A 15,123-nucleotide genomic window follows, 5' to 3' on the forward strand; every position below is an offset into this window, starting at 1 on the left:
TTTTCTTCTCGTGATTTGTGATATAGTAGATTTGTATCCTGCCTTTCCATTCAGGAGCTCAAAATTGTGCATCTTAAATGCCCCTCCCCCTTTTATATTTGCAACAGCCCTGTGAGGTAGGCTAGGTTAACTTTATTTAACCACCAGAAACAAGTATGAAAATTGCGCCTGATTCCTAGGTTCAGCCTTTCCGGAGGTAAAGCTAGATCTTGCCAATAGATTGTGGGTGGGTCTATGTAGGGGGCTCAATCCATTATCAATACACTGGGCCCAGGAAATCCTGTTGGCATTGCTGATTGATTAATTCAGATTTAATCAGAGTTTTGGAATCTTTCCAAGCAGAATTGAGCAGTTGGTCCATAGGTAGAACTGTCTCTGTACCAGGTGTATGTAGCTCTGTTCAGGTGTCCAATATCTGTGGGCACCAAACACATGAAGGGGTTAATGAAAACCTGTGTTCAACGTCAGTCTAAATGTGGCCATGTGTTCACACGCATAGGGCTTCTTCCGTGAGAATGGGAATCCTGCTCAATCAGGGTTTCCATCCCCATGGAGGAAAGCTTATACATGTGCATGCATCTCTCTACAAACTGATACTGAACATACAGTGATTGGGGAACATGCTTGATATATGCATTGGCAGCTGAGAATGGGATTGGCCCATGTATTCTTCCCAGCCTCTTCACGTATTTCTTATTGTCAGGGAATCAAATGCCTGTGTGAATAAGTACATATACATATATATCAAGAGTCGAGAACCATTCTCCACATCCTACCCCACCCCAACCGCCACCTCAGATGTTGCTGATCTACAACTTGGCCTGGGGTGATAGGCTTCATAGGTATCTGCCAAGTGAGAATAATGTTTCATGGATCTGATGAAGTCGCACAAATGTTCTTGCTATAATAAATCAGTCTGCTAGTCTCTTCGCCACAAGAAGTGTTGTTTTTGCAGCAGCAGACTCACATAGCTACCCCTTTGGTGATATTATACTTCATTCTACACAGGTATTTAGCCAGCAAGCTTAATCCTTCCACAGGTATTGGTTCAAATACAATATTTTAGCACATGCATAGCTGGGTGTACTGGACGCCAATTCTCTGAAAAAGAATGTTTTTATTACTGTTGTTAGTATCATTGGCTTCGCAGAGAGACTATACAACAGCGTCTTTGTGGAACACTCAGCAGAGATATTTACTCTTCTAAGGGCTGTTTCCTGTGTGGGAGTTCTCCCAGTGCCTTAGAAAACATAATCCGGGTAAACAAAAATTAAAGAAAATTGAAGTATGAGGACTCCTTAATATTACTAAGCCCTGGAGGTTGAACATAAACATTGGAACAATGATACTACTATTATTTGCTTGTTTACCTTTTCTTGTTTTCCCCCCTTTTCTTTTTTTGTCAAATCAAGGCCAACTTTCCCAGTCATTGAAACAAAATCAACTTGCAAGTGGAAAATGGGAAGTTCCCATGGGAACTAACAACCAGCCTGATCTACAAACCAGTCATACTATGTAATAGAGTACAAACCAGTGTAATATTGCTTAAGTCAATGGGACTAATGATCTGATTCCAGGATCTGCTGTGCAGGCCCAGTAGTGCATAGAATAAGGCATATGGGGTGGAAGCTGAAGCCATAAACCAGGCATGGGGAAACTTGGGTCCTCCAGATGTTGCTGAACTACAATTCCCATCAGCCCCGGCAAGCATGGCCAGTAACCAGGGATAATGGGAGCTGTAGTTCAGCAACATTTGGAGGGCCAAGGGGAAGGGTTAGAATTCCCCCCTCCCAGACTAGGTGGTGGGATAGACCTCTGTCTGAAGCCCTGGAGATCCCTTGCCAGAGCAAGCAGTAGCCTAGTTGGCATATACACTATACCTTTAAAGCACATTGGAAACACATTATTTCTCTGCTTCTTAAAAGTTACCATTCCCAGCAACCCTTTACAAATTACAGTACCGAGGAGGGAAATGAGCATAGAATGTATTTTAAAGTATAGTCCATATGCAGCCTTAGATGGACAAATACTTGCTTAAGGCAGCTTCCTTTGTTGTGCCATAGGCACAATGCAGCAAAAGCCAGTGGCTGTTCCTGTCTCTGACAGCCATATAAGAATCTTTATTTTGTTTGTTTGTTTATCAGATTTCTATACTGCCCTTCATCATAAGACCTCAGGGCGGTTCACATAATAAAATACAGGATAAAAACAAGTGAATAAGCAAAACAAGAAGTATGCATATTAGAGCCTGGGTGACCTTTTCTGCACAACTATTCAAGGTGCAGAAGCCCTGTATTGTTTTTTATCTGACCACCAATCAAGCAGGTCTGGCCCTACCATTAGACAGAATGAGGCAGCTGCTGGAGATGCAGCCATTCCCCACAGCTACTTTCCGTCAGCCATTTCCATCTTCTTGATGATGCCAGTCCAATCAGATTCTTTATGTTCAATGGAGTGGAGGCCACCAACTTATCCATTACTCACACAGGAAAATACCTTGAGCCAGTCCTGACATTAAGTCATTGTTCTGCATTGGTTTGAGTACACCAGGAGGTGTTGAGACTTCTTCCCCACCCTCCTCCATTATTTAGCATCCAGGAGGTCCAAACCCAATAACAGCCTTGCTAGATCACTCTTAAGGCCCATCTGGTCCAGCATTTGGTATCCAGCAGCAGCCGCCCAGGTGTCACTGGCAGCTTAGAAGCAGGGTGTGAAAGTAGTGTCCCTCCCCTGTGCTTGGCCATCACCTCAGCATTTGGCGATACTCTTATTCCTACAGTACCGCAGCATAGTTTAGTGAGACAGTTTTCCAGAAAAGGAAGCACAGAAATCATTGTGATGCTCAAAGACAAAAAGCATGTGAAGAATTCAAGTGACAGTTCCTAGTGAATGCGTTCTCTGAGTGGGGATCCTTCTGTAGCCAAAATGGAAGCATCACATCCAAAAGCAGGGGGATACACAGATTTGTGTGATATTTGCATGTAATTTATGCATATGATGCAAATTTAAGACTATTCTATAAATTTAATTAGAAATACAGTACTTTACACCATACTGGGGAAGACTTGAGATCAAAGTAATCTGTGTGCCTGCTTATTCTCCTGTCCAGGTACTTACTGTTTAGATGGGCAACTTCAAGGCCCCCATTCTTGCTTCTGGTGATGGCTCTTTATGTATAAACCAGACATAAAATAGCCCTTCAAATAGAGGAATGAGGAATGTCCTCTGTAAATCAGGACATGTGGCCACCCTACGGAAAAGGTGCTCATCAGCAGGATTGGGGACAAGGTTTGCAGAAGTACAACAGATATTTGGAGGGGGGAAGCCTAAAGAGAAGGGAACCCAAAATACCCCCATGAGGAGGACTCAGCATGCTGTGTAGCCACATAATGATGAGTGCCTATTGAGGAAGGGGAATGAAACTGAGTAGCTTGGAATTGGCAGAGCTGTTTGGAATAGGGAGAGCTGACTGGAACCCTGAACAAAATCACTCTATGCTGCAATATTTTCTCACATGTCCCTCTTGGAGGTTAAGAATCTCCACGGTGCATCTGGGCACTCCCAAGTTTAAACTTTGGATCCATTTGTTTCACAAGTGATATTTCCCCTTTTTCCTAAAAACCTTGTCAGTCCTAGCAGCAAAGAACATTGAAGCTGGTATGACCAGTTAGTCATGTGGACTTGAGTATAGCTATTGGGTTTAGGTCTGGTGGGACAGAATGTAGCTGCAAAGCCACATGCTCCAAAACAATGCCAGTGACTTGGAACCATTGGAACCATTCTGAATTACGTAGCTTGAGTTCTGCATCAACTATGATTTGTAAATAGCATTCGTCTTTCTGGGGTTGATTCCTCAGGCTGCTCTGATCTTAAGGCAGTGGGACCAATGGAGAGTTAACATAAAATGCAGGAGGTACTCGGGGAGGGTTGTGGCTCTGTTTAAGGGTTTCCCACAGGCATTAATCTGAAAACAGAATTATCTGCTCACATTTGGTCTGATATAGCAGCCTGTTATTAAGTTCTTATCTATCTATCTACAGTATCTATCTATCTATCTATCTATCTATCTATCATCTATCTATCATCTATCTATCATCTATCTATCTATCTCTATGGTATTTATAACACACCTTTCACCAAATGATTACAGTCTGACTTAGGCTGCACACACACCGTACCTTTAAAGCACATTCACCCACCAAGAGTCCTGGGAGCTATCATTTACTCTTAAAGGCAGTGGCGTAGCGTGGGGGGTGCAGGGGGGGCCGGCCGCACCGGGCGCAACATCTGGGGTTAGGGCAAATCCACGGGTTAGGGGGCGCAAATCCACGGGTTAGGGGGCGCAAATTACTTGCCTTGCCCCGGGTGCTGACAACCCACGCTACGCCACTGCTTAAAGGTAAAGGTAAAGAGACCCCTGACCATTAGGTCCAGTTGCGGACGACCCTGGGGTTGTAGCGCTCATCTCGCTTTATTGGCCTAGGGAGCCGGCGTACAGCTTCCGGGTCATGTGGCCAGCATGACTAAGCTGCTTCTGGCGAACAAGAGCAGCGCACGGATGCCGTTTAACTTCCTGCTGGAGCGGTACCTATTTATCTACTTGCACTTTGATGTGCTAGGTTGGCAGGAGCAGGGACCGAGCAATGGGAGCTCACCCCGTCGCGGGGATTCGAACTGCCGACCTTCTGATTGGCAAGCCCTAGGCTCTGTGGTTTAACCCACAGCACCACCCGTGTCCCCTATCGTTTACTCTTACAGAGCTACAATCCCTAATACCCTTAACAAACTACAGTTCTCAGGATTCTTTTGGGGAACCCAATTTATAGTGTGTACCCAGCCATAAGGTGATTCCTACTTATTGAAGGGGATGTCACATGAGTGAACTCTCCCCTTCTCACAGACATGCCCTATTAATGTTAGTAGTAGTAGTTCAATGTGTTTTTAAGGAACATGGATGTGAAGTTACAAGAATATATGAGAAGCTGGATATATATCCCTGCTATCTATTGGTTAATTCATTAATGTTTACCTACAGCTTAAACAATATAATCCAAAGAAAAGGAAATGGACAGGAAAACAAAATAACTAGGGTTGTCAATGGATGTTTTATTGATTGTTTCCTTCGTGTACTGCAATTTTATGCAAGTGTCTACTCAGAATTATGTGCACATTGTGTACTCCTAGGAAAGTAGATACAGGATGGCATCCTTAGGGAACAACCCTCCAGCAAAATCTGCTGGGATGAGTAGGTTAGGATCTAGTGGATCTCCAGCTGATCCAGTAGGTTAACTTCCTCCTCCTCAGCTCAACCCGAGCTACAGTAGCATATCTCCACCAAGCCCAGTTGGTGTAAAATGGTGTAAACCCTGAAAAAGGGATGATCAAGGGGACATTCCTGTTTGTGGTTGGGGCAGGATCAGTGACGGGAGACAGACTGGATCCTAACCTGGTATAAATTAAGCCAGCAAAAAAGGATGGTGTAACTCAAACACTATTTCAGTGGCTTGTTTTCCCTCTGCCAGGCTTAGCCTGGCTCAGAAGCCCCACTCCTGAACAGAGTTTGGATCTGGTGTGACTTTACACCAGCTTAACAACACTGGCTTGCTTCTTGCACATAAAATTGCTCCTGTTATAGATTATCAGTTAATGAATACATAAATGCTGATTTGCACAATACCAAAACCTCAACACATATATGCCTTTCTGAGACAGTTGTGTAAGGCAACTCACAATGTAATTCAACAAAAGCTGCCAATCACTGCTTTTGTGGAAATGTGCCTCTATTACAATAACACCCCATAATTAGGAAAAATAAACCTGCACCCTTAATCCCCAGTCCCACTAATTGAACCTTCTCCGTCGGTGAAGTCAATTGTCTCTCTCCACTAAATGAGCAAATTATTTGAAAATATAATCTGAAATTGGCTTTTTTAAACTGAGCACACGATGAGAGTGTGCATTTCTGAAGACAAATGGAACTGTGCCTCGCACAGTCAAGGTGCATACATGCTGGTTGGTGGCAGGAACGATGCAACCTGGGAGGAACTAGGGATATCCTTTCCTAAGGGCACAAAAGGGCACTATGTGTGCCAAACTACCATGGGGTGGGGGCAAGGTAAAAAATAATTATTTTGGCTGTACTTCCATGCCACCCCACATCCCATGACCATGGGGGGGGGGGACCTAAGACTCTAGCACCTGTAGAGCCCAGAGCCCAGAAAGTGATCACAGGGTGAGTGGCTGCTCGTTCTATATCCTTTCCGATGCTTGTGAATAAAGTCTTTCCTGGCTTATTGGCGTCTTTCCAAGGTAAGGCGCAAAGAACACGCTTTCCCCTAAGAAGGCCAACGGCAAATCCCAAACCTGGGAGGCAGCGAGCTTTCTGCAACTGCCCTTAACTCCGCGCCCGCGCATACTCGCGCGCTGCTCCAGCTATGCTTCTAAACTGGTTGTGCTGATTAAAAATAATAATAATAATTTGCTGCTTACAAGAGAATAAACGAACAAAAAATGTGTTCTAGACGCAACGCGCTTATTTCACGTCCCCGCGTCCGTAGAAGGTTTGAATTTCAGCGGAGCAGTTTTAAATACGGCGGGGAGGGGCATTTAGACCCCTTTAAGTTCGAAGGGCGGAAATATTCCTGATCCGAAGTGGGTCTGGATTGCTCCCAAACTGCTTAGGATCGGAGTGCCGGGCTTTAAAAATGTATTAGTACAGAACTACCCCAAGCTTTTCAACTGCTCGGTCCACAAGCCAGTTAAACCTGAATCTTTAAATTAGAGCCCACTGTCACCCGGTCTCCTAAGCACGTTCAGGCTTGAGGCAAGACTTGCGGACTTAAATTGCCCGTGTCCACGTGTCCGTTAATATGATATTTATTTTTGGCAAGCTAACATGTATTCCTTCGAAATAAGATTCTTTTTAAATTAATGTGGCGAACCTTCCGCGTAAAGGTGCTTGGAATCGGGTTGTAAACTGACAATCCCTCCAAACCTAGGTATTAAACCAGTTCAAGTTGTGGCGGGAGCGTTCTCACGACACACCATTCACTTTTCCCCGTTAGCTTCTAGGACTGGAAGAATGGGTTTATTTGTAAGTGTAACCACTTCCCATTCCAATCGTCGTTCAAGATTCTTTCGAACAAAATGGTTTTTAGATCGACGTGCAGCTTGGAAACGACTCCGGAGTCACCTTCTTTGGAAAATCAGCGGCGCGCTTTCACACGTGCAGCTGAATGCGGTTTCTTGCTTCAGGGGGTCCTAATGAGGGCGCGAATAAAATGCCCATTGTCCCGGATGCGCATTCCATTTTCAAATATTTCTTTCCCCCACCCTGGCCTCGCGGACAGGATTCACACGCGTGTACAAAAAAAGAACGCGAGACAGTGGGTCAAAGACGCTTCGGGGCGTCACGTGTGAAAAGGCCCTTTAGTATTCCGGGCATGCGCCCCCACTAACTTGCCTTGACAAGGCAACAAAGCCTTTTAAAAAGCAGCCATGCAAGTTCCCTTTGCAACTTGCCGCAAGAGGCTTCTGCAGGCGAAGAAAAACCCAGCGGCTAAAACGGAGAGAGGGAGGGGGTGCATTTCCTAATCAAAACAGCTTTTCCTTTAGCTAATTAAGCCCCCTCCTCCCTCCAGATAGGGTGGGGGGCTACACGGAGTCGCCTCTCTCTCCTCCCCTCGCCAAAGTCTTCCTTCAACGGGACACCACTTGAACTTGAGACTCCATTGTTTCGGGGGATCCTGAATGTTTTTAATTAAACACAGCTCTCCCCCTTTTCTGCTCAGAAAATATCCCCATAATAGGTTTGGTTCTCTCTCCCTCTCTCTTCTTCTTGTTCTTTTTTTTTGAGTTGTCCTGGCAGCTGGCGCTTGTTGGCTGTTGTGTTTGAGCAACGGACTGTTCAAGAGCGGCCCGAGAAATAGCTCCACGCAGCCTTAATAGACCTGTCGGGACAATGAAGGCACCTTGGAAAGGAAACAAGCCGAGCGCAGGGCGGCCGAGGGAGCCGTGGCCAAAGGCGCGGCAGGGGAAAGAGGAGAGGCGGGCTGGGAGGGGAGAGGGGACGTCCTTCGCCATCCTCCGAGATGGAGCGACCCGCGCACAGCCTCCCAAGCCCAGAAACTTGGGGAGGAAGTTTCTTTGTTTTCCAGGGGGAACTGACTTCCAAGGAAGGCGGCAGCTCTCCAGCGCGCTTCCTCGGCAAAGGAGTCCCCTGGAAAAAGCCCTGCCAAGTCAAGTGAAGCTTTGGATCCTGGCCCCACGCCTTGGAGCACTTCGATCCCAAGCAGAAAGTGCCAAAACTCAATGAGCCTTTCCAGCTCTCCGTGGCGTGCTGCATTTATTACAAAATAAGCTTTCCACTTCCACAGATGCGATAAACTTAATGGGGCTGACTTCTGAATAGACATATAGACACAGAGATCTGTTTGGGTGCAACCTGGGGGCGTTTTATTGGGAGTAAGCCTTACTGAACGCTATAGAACTTGCGTCCTAGTAAAAATGTATAGGGCTGCGGGGTGAAAAGGGGGACACCTTCTCTGAAAATAAGTTCCAAGTCGTGTAACTTCCTAGGTAATAAATTTAAACGCCGGGTCTTAATTTCAGTGAGGATGTTTCCCAAATGAGGTACAAAAAGCATAAATGGCACTATCGTCCTAATAATTCATGTTATTGATAGTATTAATCGCGAAAAACACCATACAATATCATAAACTTTATTTCCAACTAGAGAAGAAAATCGTACAAGATCCGGAAAAAAGTGACCTTTCCTGGCCATGTAGGATCGAGGCGCGGGTCGCATTTGATAAACCAATATAGGGGCGGTTTTCACAAGTGACTATGAGATGCGCGCCTTCACTTGTGAATGTTGTTAATGGGGACAAACGAAAGCGGGAGGTGACCGTGGTTCCTGTTGTTTTTTAACCTGAATCTTAACTTCTGGAGAATATAAGTTTTAGAAATAAATTGAAGGCAGGAGAGGAAAGCGGGCCGGAAGTGCGGCACCAGAAGTGCAAATATTTGCGTGCGCTGCTTGCTTCCCCAGTTAAATCGAAAAGCCTCCGACGCAGCGCTGGAATCCGGTTTCTGAAGGCGCCGCTCATTTTACGCAGTTAAATCTATCCCGGGTTTGGTCTTGCTTGAGTTCCGTTCTCTGTGCTTTCCCTTGGAAAAGATGATGTCCAAATTCCATGCCTCGAATATCGCTTTGCCTTTTCCACCCATTCCACCCCTACACACACACACACACACACACACACACGTACATACGTGGGTATCCAACACTAACAAACGGATTCGAACTCGCCACAAAGGTCCCATGTAGCACCGCTATCTCTGCCGGGTTGTTTTTTTTTGACGGGGAGGGTACTATACCTAGATTTCCACAGGATTCTCTCCCGAGCAACACGCGATCCTAACTGCGTTTAGCTAGAAGCCGCCGCGCCCTTGGAGTCAGTAAGAGGACAATGGTTTAGGATCGGAATGGAAAGCGCGGCCAAGAGGCCGCCGCTTGAATGAATTAGATCAACAGTCCAGGGACCCTTGGAGAGACCTCAGAGCTACCGAGAGAAGGCTAATTTATTGCCTGGGTTGCCTCACTCCCGGTGGCCACATCCCCTTTTGGCTGGAGTCAGGTCAGTTGCACAAAATTTTAAAAGGAAAAGAAACGTCTCTCTGTAGGTGGGGCGGAACGCTAGAAGAATATTTCTGCCAGGAAACCTCCGTCAATAATTTAAAAAAAAAAAAAAATGATGGAAGGATACTGGCCAACTTAACCAGACTCTGAGCCGTCCAAACCGCAGCCAGTGGAAACCGTTTCTGCCTCTCATCGAAGCATTATTAGTACCAGCTCCGGCTTTTCGCGTTTGCCCTCAACACAATCCACATGGCAAGATGTCTTACTGATGTCAAGCGACTTGCTTCCTTTTATTTTTTGAGTCGAGACGTGTGTTTAGCAGACATAGCCAATGCTAGTCCTGCTCAGAGTAGACCCATTGCAGTTAATAAACCCAATTCAGTGGGTCAACTCTGAGTGGAACTTAGTGGATGATGATGATGATGATGATGATAGTGTGCCGCCCATCTGACTGGGCTGCCCCAGCTACTTCCAACATATATAAAAATGTAACAAAACATCAAATACTTCTGCCTTCAAATGTCTTCTAAAGGTTGTATAGTTACTTATCTCCTTGACATCTGATGGGAGGGCGTTTCTATAACCCATAAGAAGGGTCTTTTCGTGTGGAATGGTGCTGTAAATTACTTAAGTACATTTCTCCACCGTCGCTCCGGATCTAGACTTTACAGCGTATGATCACTGAATTCAACTAAAAGAGTCCTGGCGCGATCTCATTACAGGTACTGGGAAGCAAGGCCCTCTGTCTACAAGAAGGCTTGCTCGTGGGAAAGTTTGCACAGGGTTGTTTCACCTAAAAGGGCTTCACTTGACCAAGCCCTGCTCCAGGTGGGCCTTTCTCTGCTGGTGTGAGACTGCGACCTCCTAGATGCTTACTTCGAAGTGCTTCACGGAATGCATCACACAACCCGGATAGCATTGCAGCTTGTGGGCTAAACGGATGATGCCAAGTCCTCTTGTGAATGCTTGTTGGGCCTGCTGAGGGCAGTGGGTCTCTCTCTGTCTAAGATCTTTCTTCTTGCTCGGAAGTGGTCTGTTTCACCATTACTTTGAGTGGTCTCGACTTCCAAGCAGGCGTGCTTTAAAGTCTCGCCTCTCCGCTCCAGTCCTAAACGGGATCATTTGCAGCTTGATCTCAGATGAGCTTCAGTTCACCTCCGCGTTGATGATTCGGGTGGCATTATCTGGCCTGAGAAGGCGGGCTGAAAAATAAAATATAACAATCGGCAGGAGTTGATGTTTCGCAGGGCAAAAGCCGACGAGCTGCGGCGTTCGTACTATTTCGAAGTGGCACGCTTACCTGGAAGTAAACGCCACTGAAAGAAATGGGGACATACCTCCAGATAAAAACCACTAGAATATGGGGTCTATCTATACTCCCATGTGAAGGATGGAGGGCCATACCATAGGCAGAAAGTAAGCACATTGCCACAGGGGTCTGAAATCTATGTACTTGCAAGCCACCGCTATTAGTTTCAGCGACGATCGCTTCCAAACGAGGCGTTTAGGCGTGAGTAAACCAGCTCCCCTGACTTGGAAGCGTATTTACTTTCTCGTTGAGTTCAGGGTATCGCTTTTCCTCCCGAAGTATGATGAATGCACTTTGTCTAAAGTTTCTTGACGCCTCTTTAACGTGTGCCAGACGTCGAGGTCGTAATTTTTACCACGTGCCCACTTTTTGATCCTGAGTCAATTCGACTATCCACTTCCAAGGATAAGCATCTGGAGCAAGTGGAGTGTAACGTCGATTTCAACCGCACAGAGCCTCGATCCTGAGTCAAAGCCGGGAGGGAGGAAAGAGACACAGCAGGGCGAACTATAATAAGCCTTAACCCTGCACTGACCTGCTTTTAAAACGTGGGAAAGCGGCGCTCGGGTCAAATAAACGGTGATTCTATGTTGCCTAGAAAGGGACATCTCTCGTCTTGTCTCTACGGTTGCAGCCCTAAGCACACTTACAGCGCCATCCTATACAAGTCTACTCAGAAGTAAGTCCCATTGAATGAAATGGGCCTTGTCCTTACTTTTGTTTTTTTAGTTCTCTATCCCTTTTTCTTGCGGGGATGTAAGGGAAGTCTGTAGACAGTATTGTACCTCGTTGGTCAGAGGTACATTTCTAGCCTTCCGGTATTTTAGACAATGAGTGAAAAGGAATAACTGATAAGGACTAGATACGTGTTTGCAATTTTATATAGTTTCACTGTGTGTTGTTAATTCTTGGCACAATTAAGTAAGCATCTTCGACTTCCTGTATTTCCGTTCTGGCAACTCCGCTCTGGTTCATGTCTTCAGGCCTCCTTGGCAACACAAAATGCTAGAAGCCAGACGAGATACAGTCCCTTTAAAAAGAGGGCTTACTAGCAGGTAAACACATTTAGTTGCTTGGAAATGGATTGCCTGGAAATCTAACTTTGTATTTAAGGACGTCAAACCTGCCAGAATAACCACGAATTCTTAAGGCGGACCCACCTGTCATAAATAGAAATCCACGCCTCGCTATGTTTTTTTGGGGGAGGTTTAGGGAGAATTCGAAACCGTTCCAAAAGGCAGACTGGTCTGGGAGTCTTCATATACCCCAAATATACGCACTTGATAGTAGAATTCTCAACAACGAATAAGACAGGGAAAGAGTCCTTAGAAGCTGGTCTTTGGAATGAAAAAAATTAGTTCAATTTTTCCAAATACGGATCGCAGGAGTCTACAGTCAGCCATTTATAGCAACTCCGGGTATCCAGTTTACAAGACCATAAACCCTCCCCAGCATTTATCTAGAGAAATAAAAACCCTGGAATGGTGTTTTAAAATTAAGTTGTATTCAGCTCGCTCCAGTTCCCAGTTCGGTGACTGCTCTGCTCCCCAGAACTCAAATATTTGAAACCTCTTTCTAAGGGAATTTATCTCCTCCTCCCCACCCCACCCTTCTCGCCTTCCTCTTCAACTTGAAGGGGCAGAAAAGGTTAATAAGTTAAAGAACTGTTCTGTTCCGGATTACTTAAGTATCATGCTTCTATAAAGCTATGATCGAATAAGAATGGGTGGAAAGGGGAATGAAGCACTTCAGGGCATATGAAATCAGGGTGGGGTTGCGACGGAGGAACCCGCGTGGATTCATATTTTTATTGAAACCAGAACTCCTGGTTTCTCCTGAAATTGTGGGACAGTTACTTTGCCTCCCTGGTAAAAGTGATGTGTTAGTGTTTTGATACCGCAAAACTTTGAGGGATTAAGAGCTGAAGGTGTGGTCAACACCTTGGATATTCCTCAACAGACCTTGATATTCCAAAAGGTTTGATCCACTGAGGACCTGAAGGGGTTTCACCTATGGAATAGGCTCTGGCACCAGCAAGGAACAAAACATCTCACCTGCTGAGACCTCTCTATTGAAAAGTCCTGTAGGGGCCTTCTAGAGATGCATTCTTGTTCCTTATTTCTGTAATGAGCCCGACTTAAAATAACATACTTTCTTCCTTTCGTTCTTCATTTTTCTGCGGCCTGCCTCCCAGTTTCCCTGTTTTTTTATTACATTGGGCACCGCCCGGACACAGCTTCCCGCTGAAATCTGCTGTTGAGCGAGTGAGCAACCCTGTTGCCCTCTCTCGCAAGGACATAAACTCTACAAACGTGCTTCACTTGCCCTGGATCGAACCTGTTGTGCCAGTTGTTTTATGGTATATATCCTAAGCTGTTTCATTCCATCAAACACTTTGTGCATTTTATAGCCTAATGTATATACTCTCTCTCTGCGTGTGTGTCTCCTTTCACAGTTCACACGCTGTATTCTATTTAATTGTACAGGATTCTTTCTCTCTCTGTCTCTCTCACACACTTCCCTGAACATTTCTCCCCCGCCCCCGTTTTTTAAAAAAGATCTCCCTCGCCCTCCCCCATGCCTGACTTCAGTTTCCAGGGAGTCGGCTTGGGAGAAGAGATGCCAGACTAAACAGTCTCTGATTTTGCCGCCGCCATCATAGTCGGTCATTTTGCCGCCATCATAGCTGGTTATTTCAATTTTGTTTACTGGAGACGCCCCAAAAGTGCCGGGTTAATTTTTGTTTAATGGCTGGAGATGAGGGGGGCACGAAGCGCCAGCTTCGTTGGGTTAGGTTCCGTGTTTGTTTGGGGTGTTGTGCTCCCTCCCTCTCTCCCCCCCACTACCCCCACTCCTTTCAAGGTCTAGTATGAGTGGACACGTCCCCGCCGCCTCAAATCCGTCGCGCTTCCTCGCTGCGCCTTTGATCCCGGAGGAGAAGGAAGCGCGCGCGGTGGAGGAATGTGCGGCGGCGGCGGCGGCGGCTCGGCCTGAACTTGGCGCTAGCCGTGCCTCGCAGCTGCAGGCTTGGGAAACGGGTTGCGCGGTGGGGAGAGAGAGAGAGAGAGAGAGAGAGAAGGAAGAGCGGCGGTGTCAGGCGGAGGTATTCCGTCTAATAACTCCAGCCGTAAACTCTCCCCGTTTAAATTACTTCCATCATAAATCAGTGCGCAAATGGCGAGCGAGCGTAAAGACTTGGGGCTGGAGACCTGCTGAGAACCACGTGGGTGTGGAGTTTCTCTCTCTCTGTGTGTGTTTGTGTGTGTGTGTGTGTGTGTGTGTGTGTGTTGTGTGTTTTCTGCTCCCAGACGGCTCCCCCCTCCCTCTCCCAGCCATCGCCTTTCTCGAGGATTCCGGATTAACAAAGAAGTTGTTGGAAATGGGTTTGGAGCGAGAATGGTGCGTCGCTGCACGAGGTTAGGCGAGAGCAGCTGGGAGAATGGGAAAGTCCTGGCTCGCCTCCCCGCTCGCTCCCATCTATGCCAGGCAGAAATGGGCAGAGGGAGAAAAAGGCAGGCGAGGACTTACTTTCGTTTTCTTCTACCCCCCGACCCCCAGTGGTGCACTATGGGAATTTTAGACCCGGGACAATGGTTTTATTACTCCCCACCCACCCACCCCCGTTGTTTTTAATGATGGCCGTGTGAATTGCCACACTTACTCCAATACGTGGTAAGCGCGCTCTGCTGCATCGAGGAGCCCTAAGTGGGGCCTCTGAACATCCGTCCATCAAATTCTGCCCCATGGTACCACCCTTCCTCTCCACCCTCCACAGAGCAACCCTGCAACCTAAACGCGTAAAGAGCTCCGTTGACCAGAGGCAAGGAAACGGAATCGCTGGCGGCTGGGAGAGTGGCAATGCGTACTTGGAAGGAAGGTGTCTTGGGACAGTTTAGCTGCTGCAACCCCAGAAGTTAATCACGTGCCAGTGGGGGCTTCTCCCTTAAGTAAAGTGGTTTTTTCCGTCGCTGCAATGGGCGCTGTGAATACTTTGAGGATCCAGAGCTAGCCTAGACGCGTGTAGATGGAAGTGAGTGTAGCGGCTAAATCAATTAAGCTGGCAGTCTACTAAATGTTTATTTAGGAGTAAATCTGGATTAGTTGAATGGGATTGAAGATGGTAGCTTTACAAGAGCATGTTTACTGAGGAGGAAGTGCCACTCTAGTCGATGGG

This window comes from Podarcis erhardii, assembly GCF_964252035.2.
Source record: "Podarcis erhardii genome assembly, chromosome: 4".
NCBI lineage: Eukaryota > Metazoa > Chordata > Lepidosauria > Squamata > Lacertidae > Podarcis > Podarcis erhardii.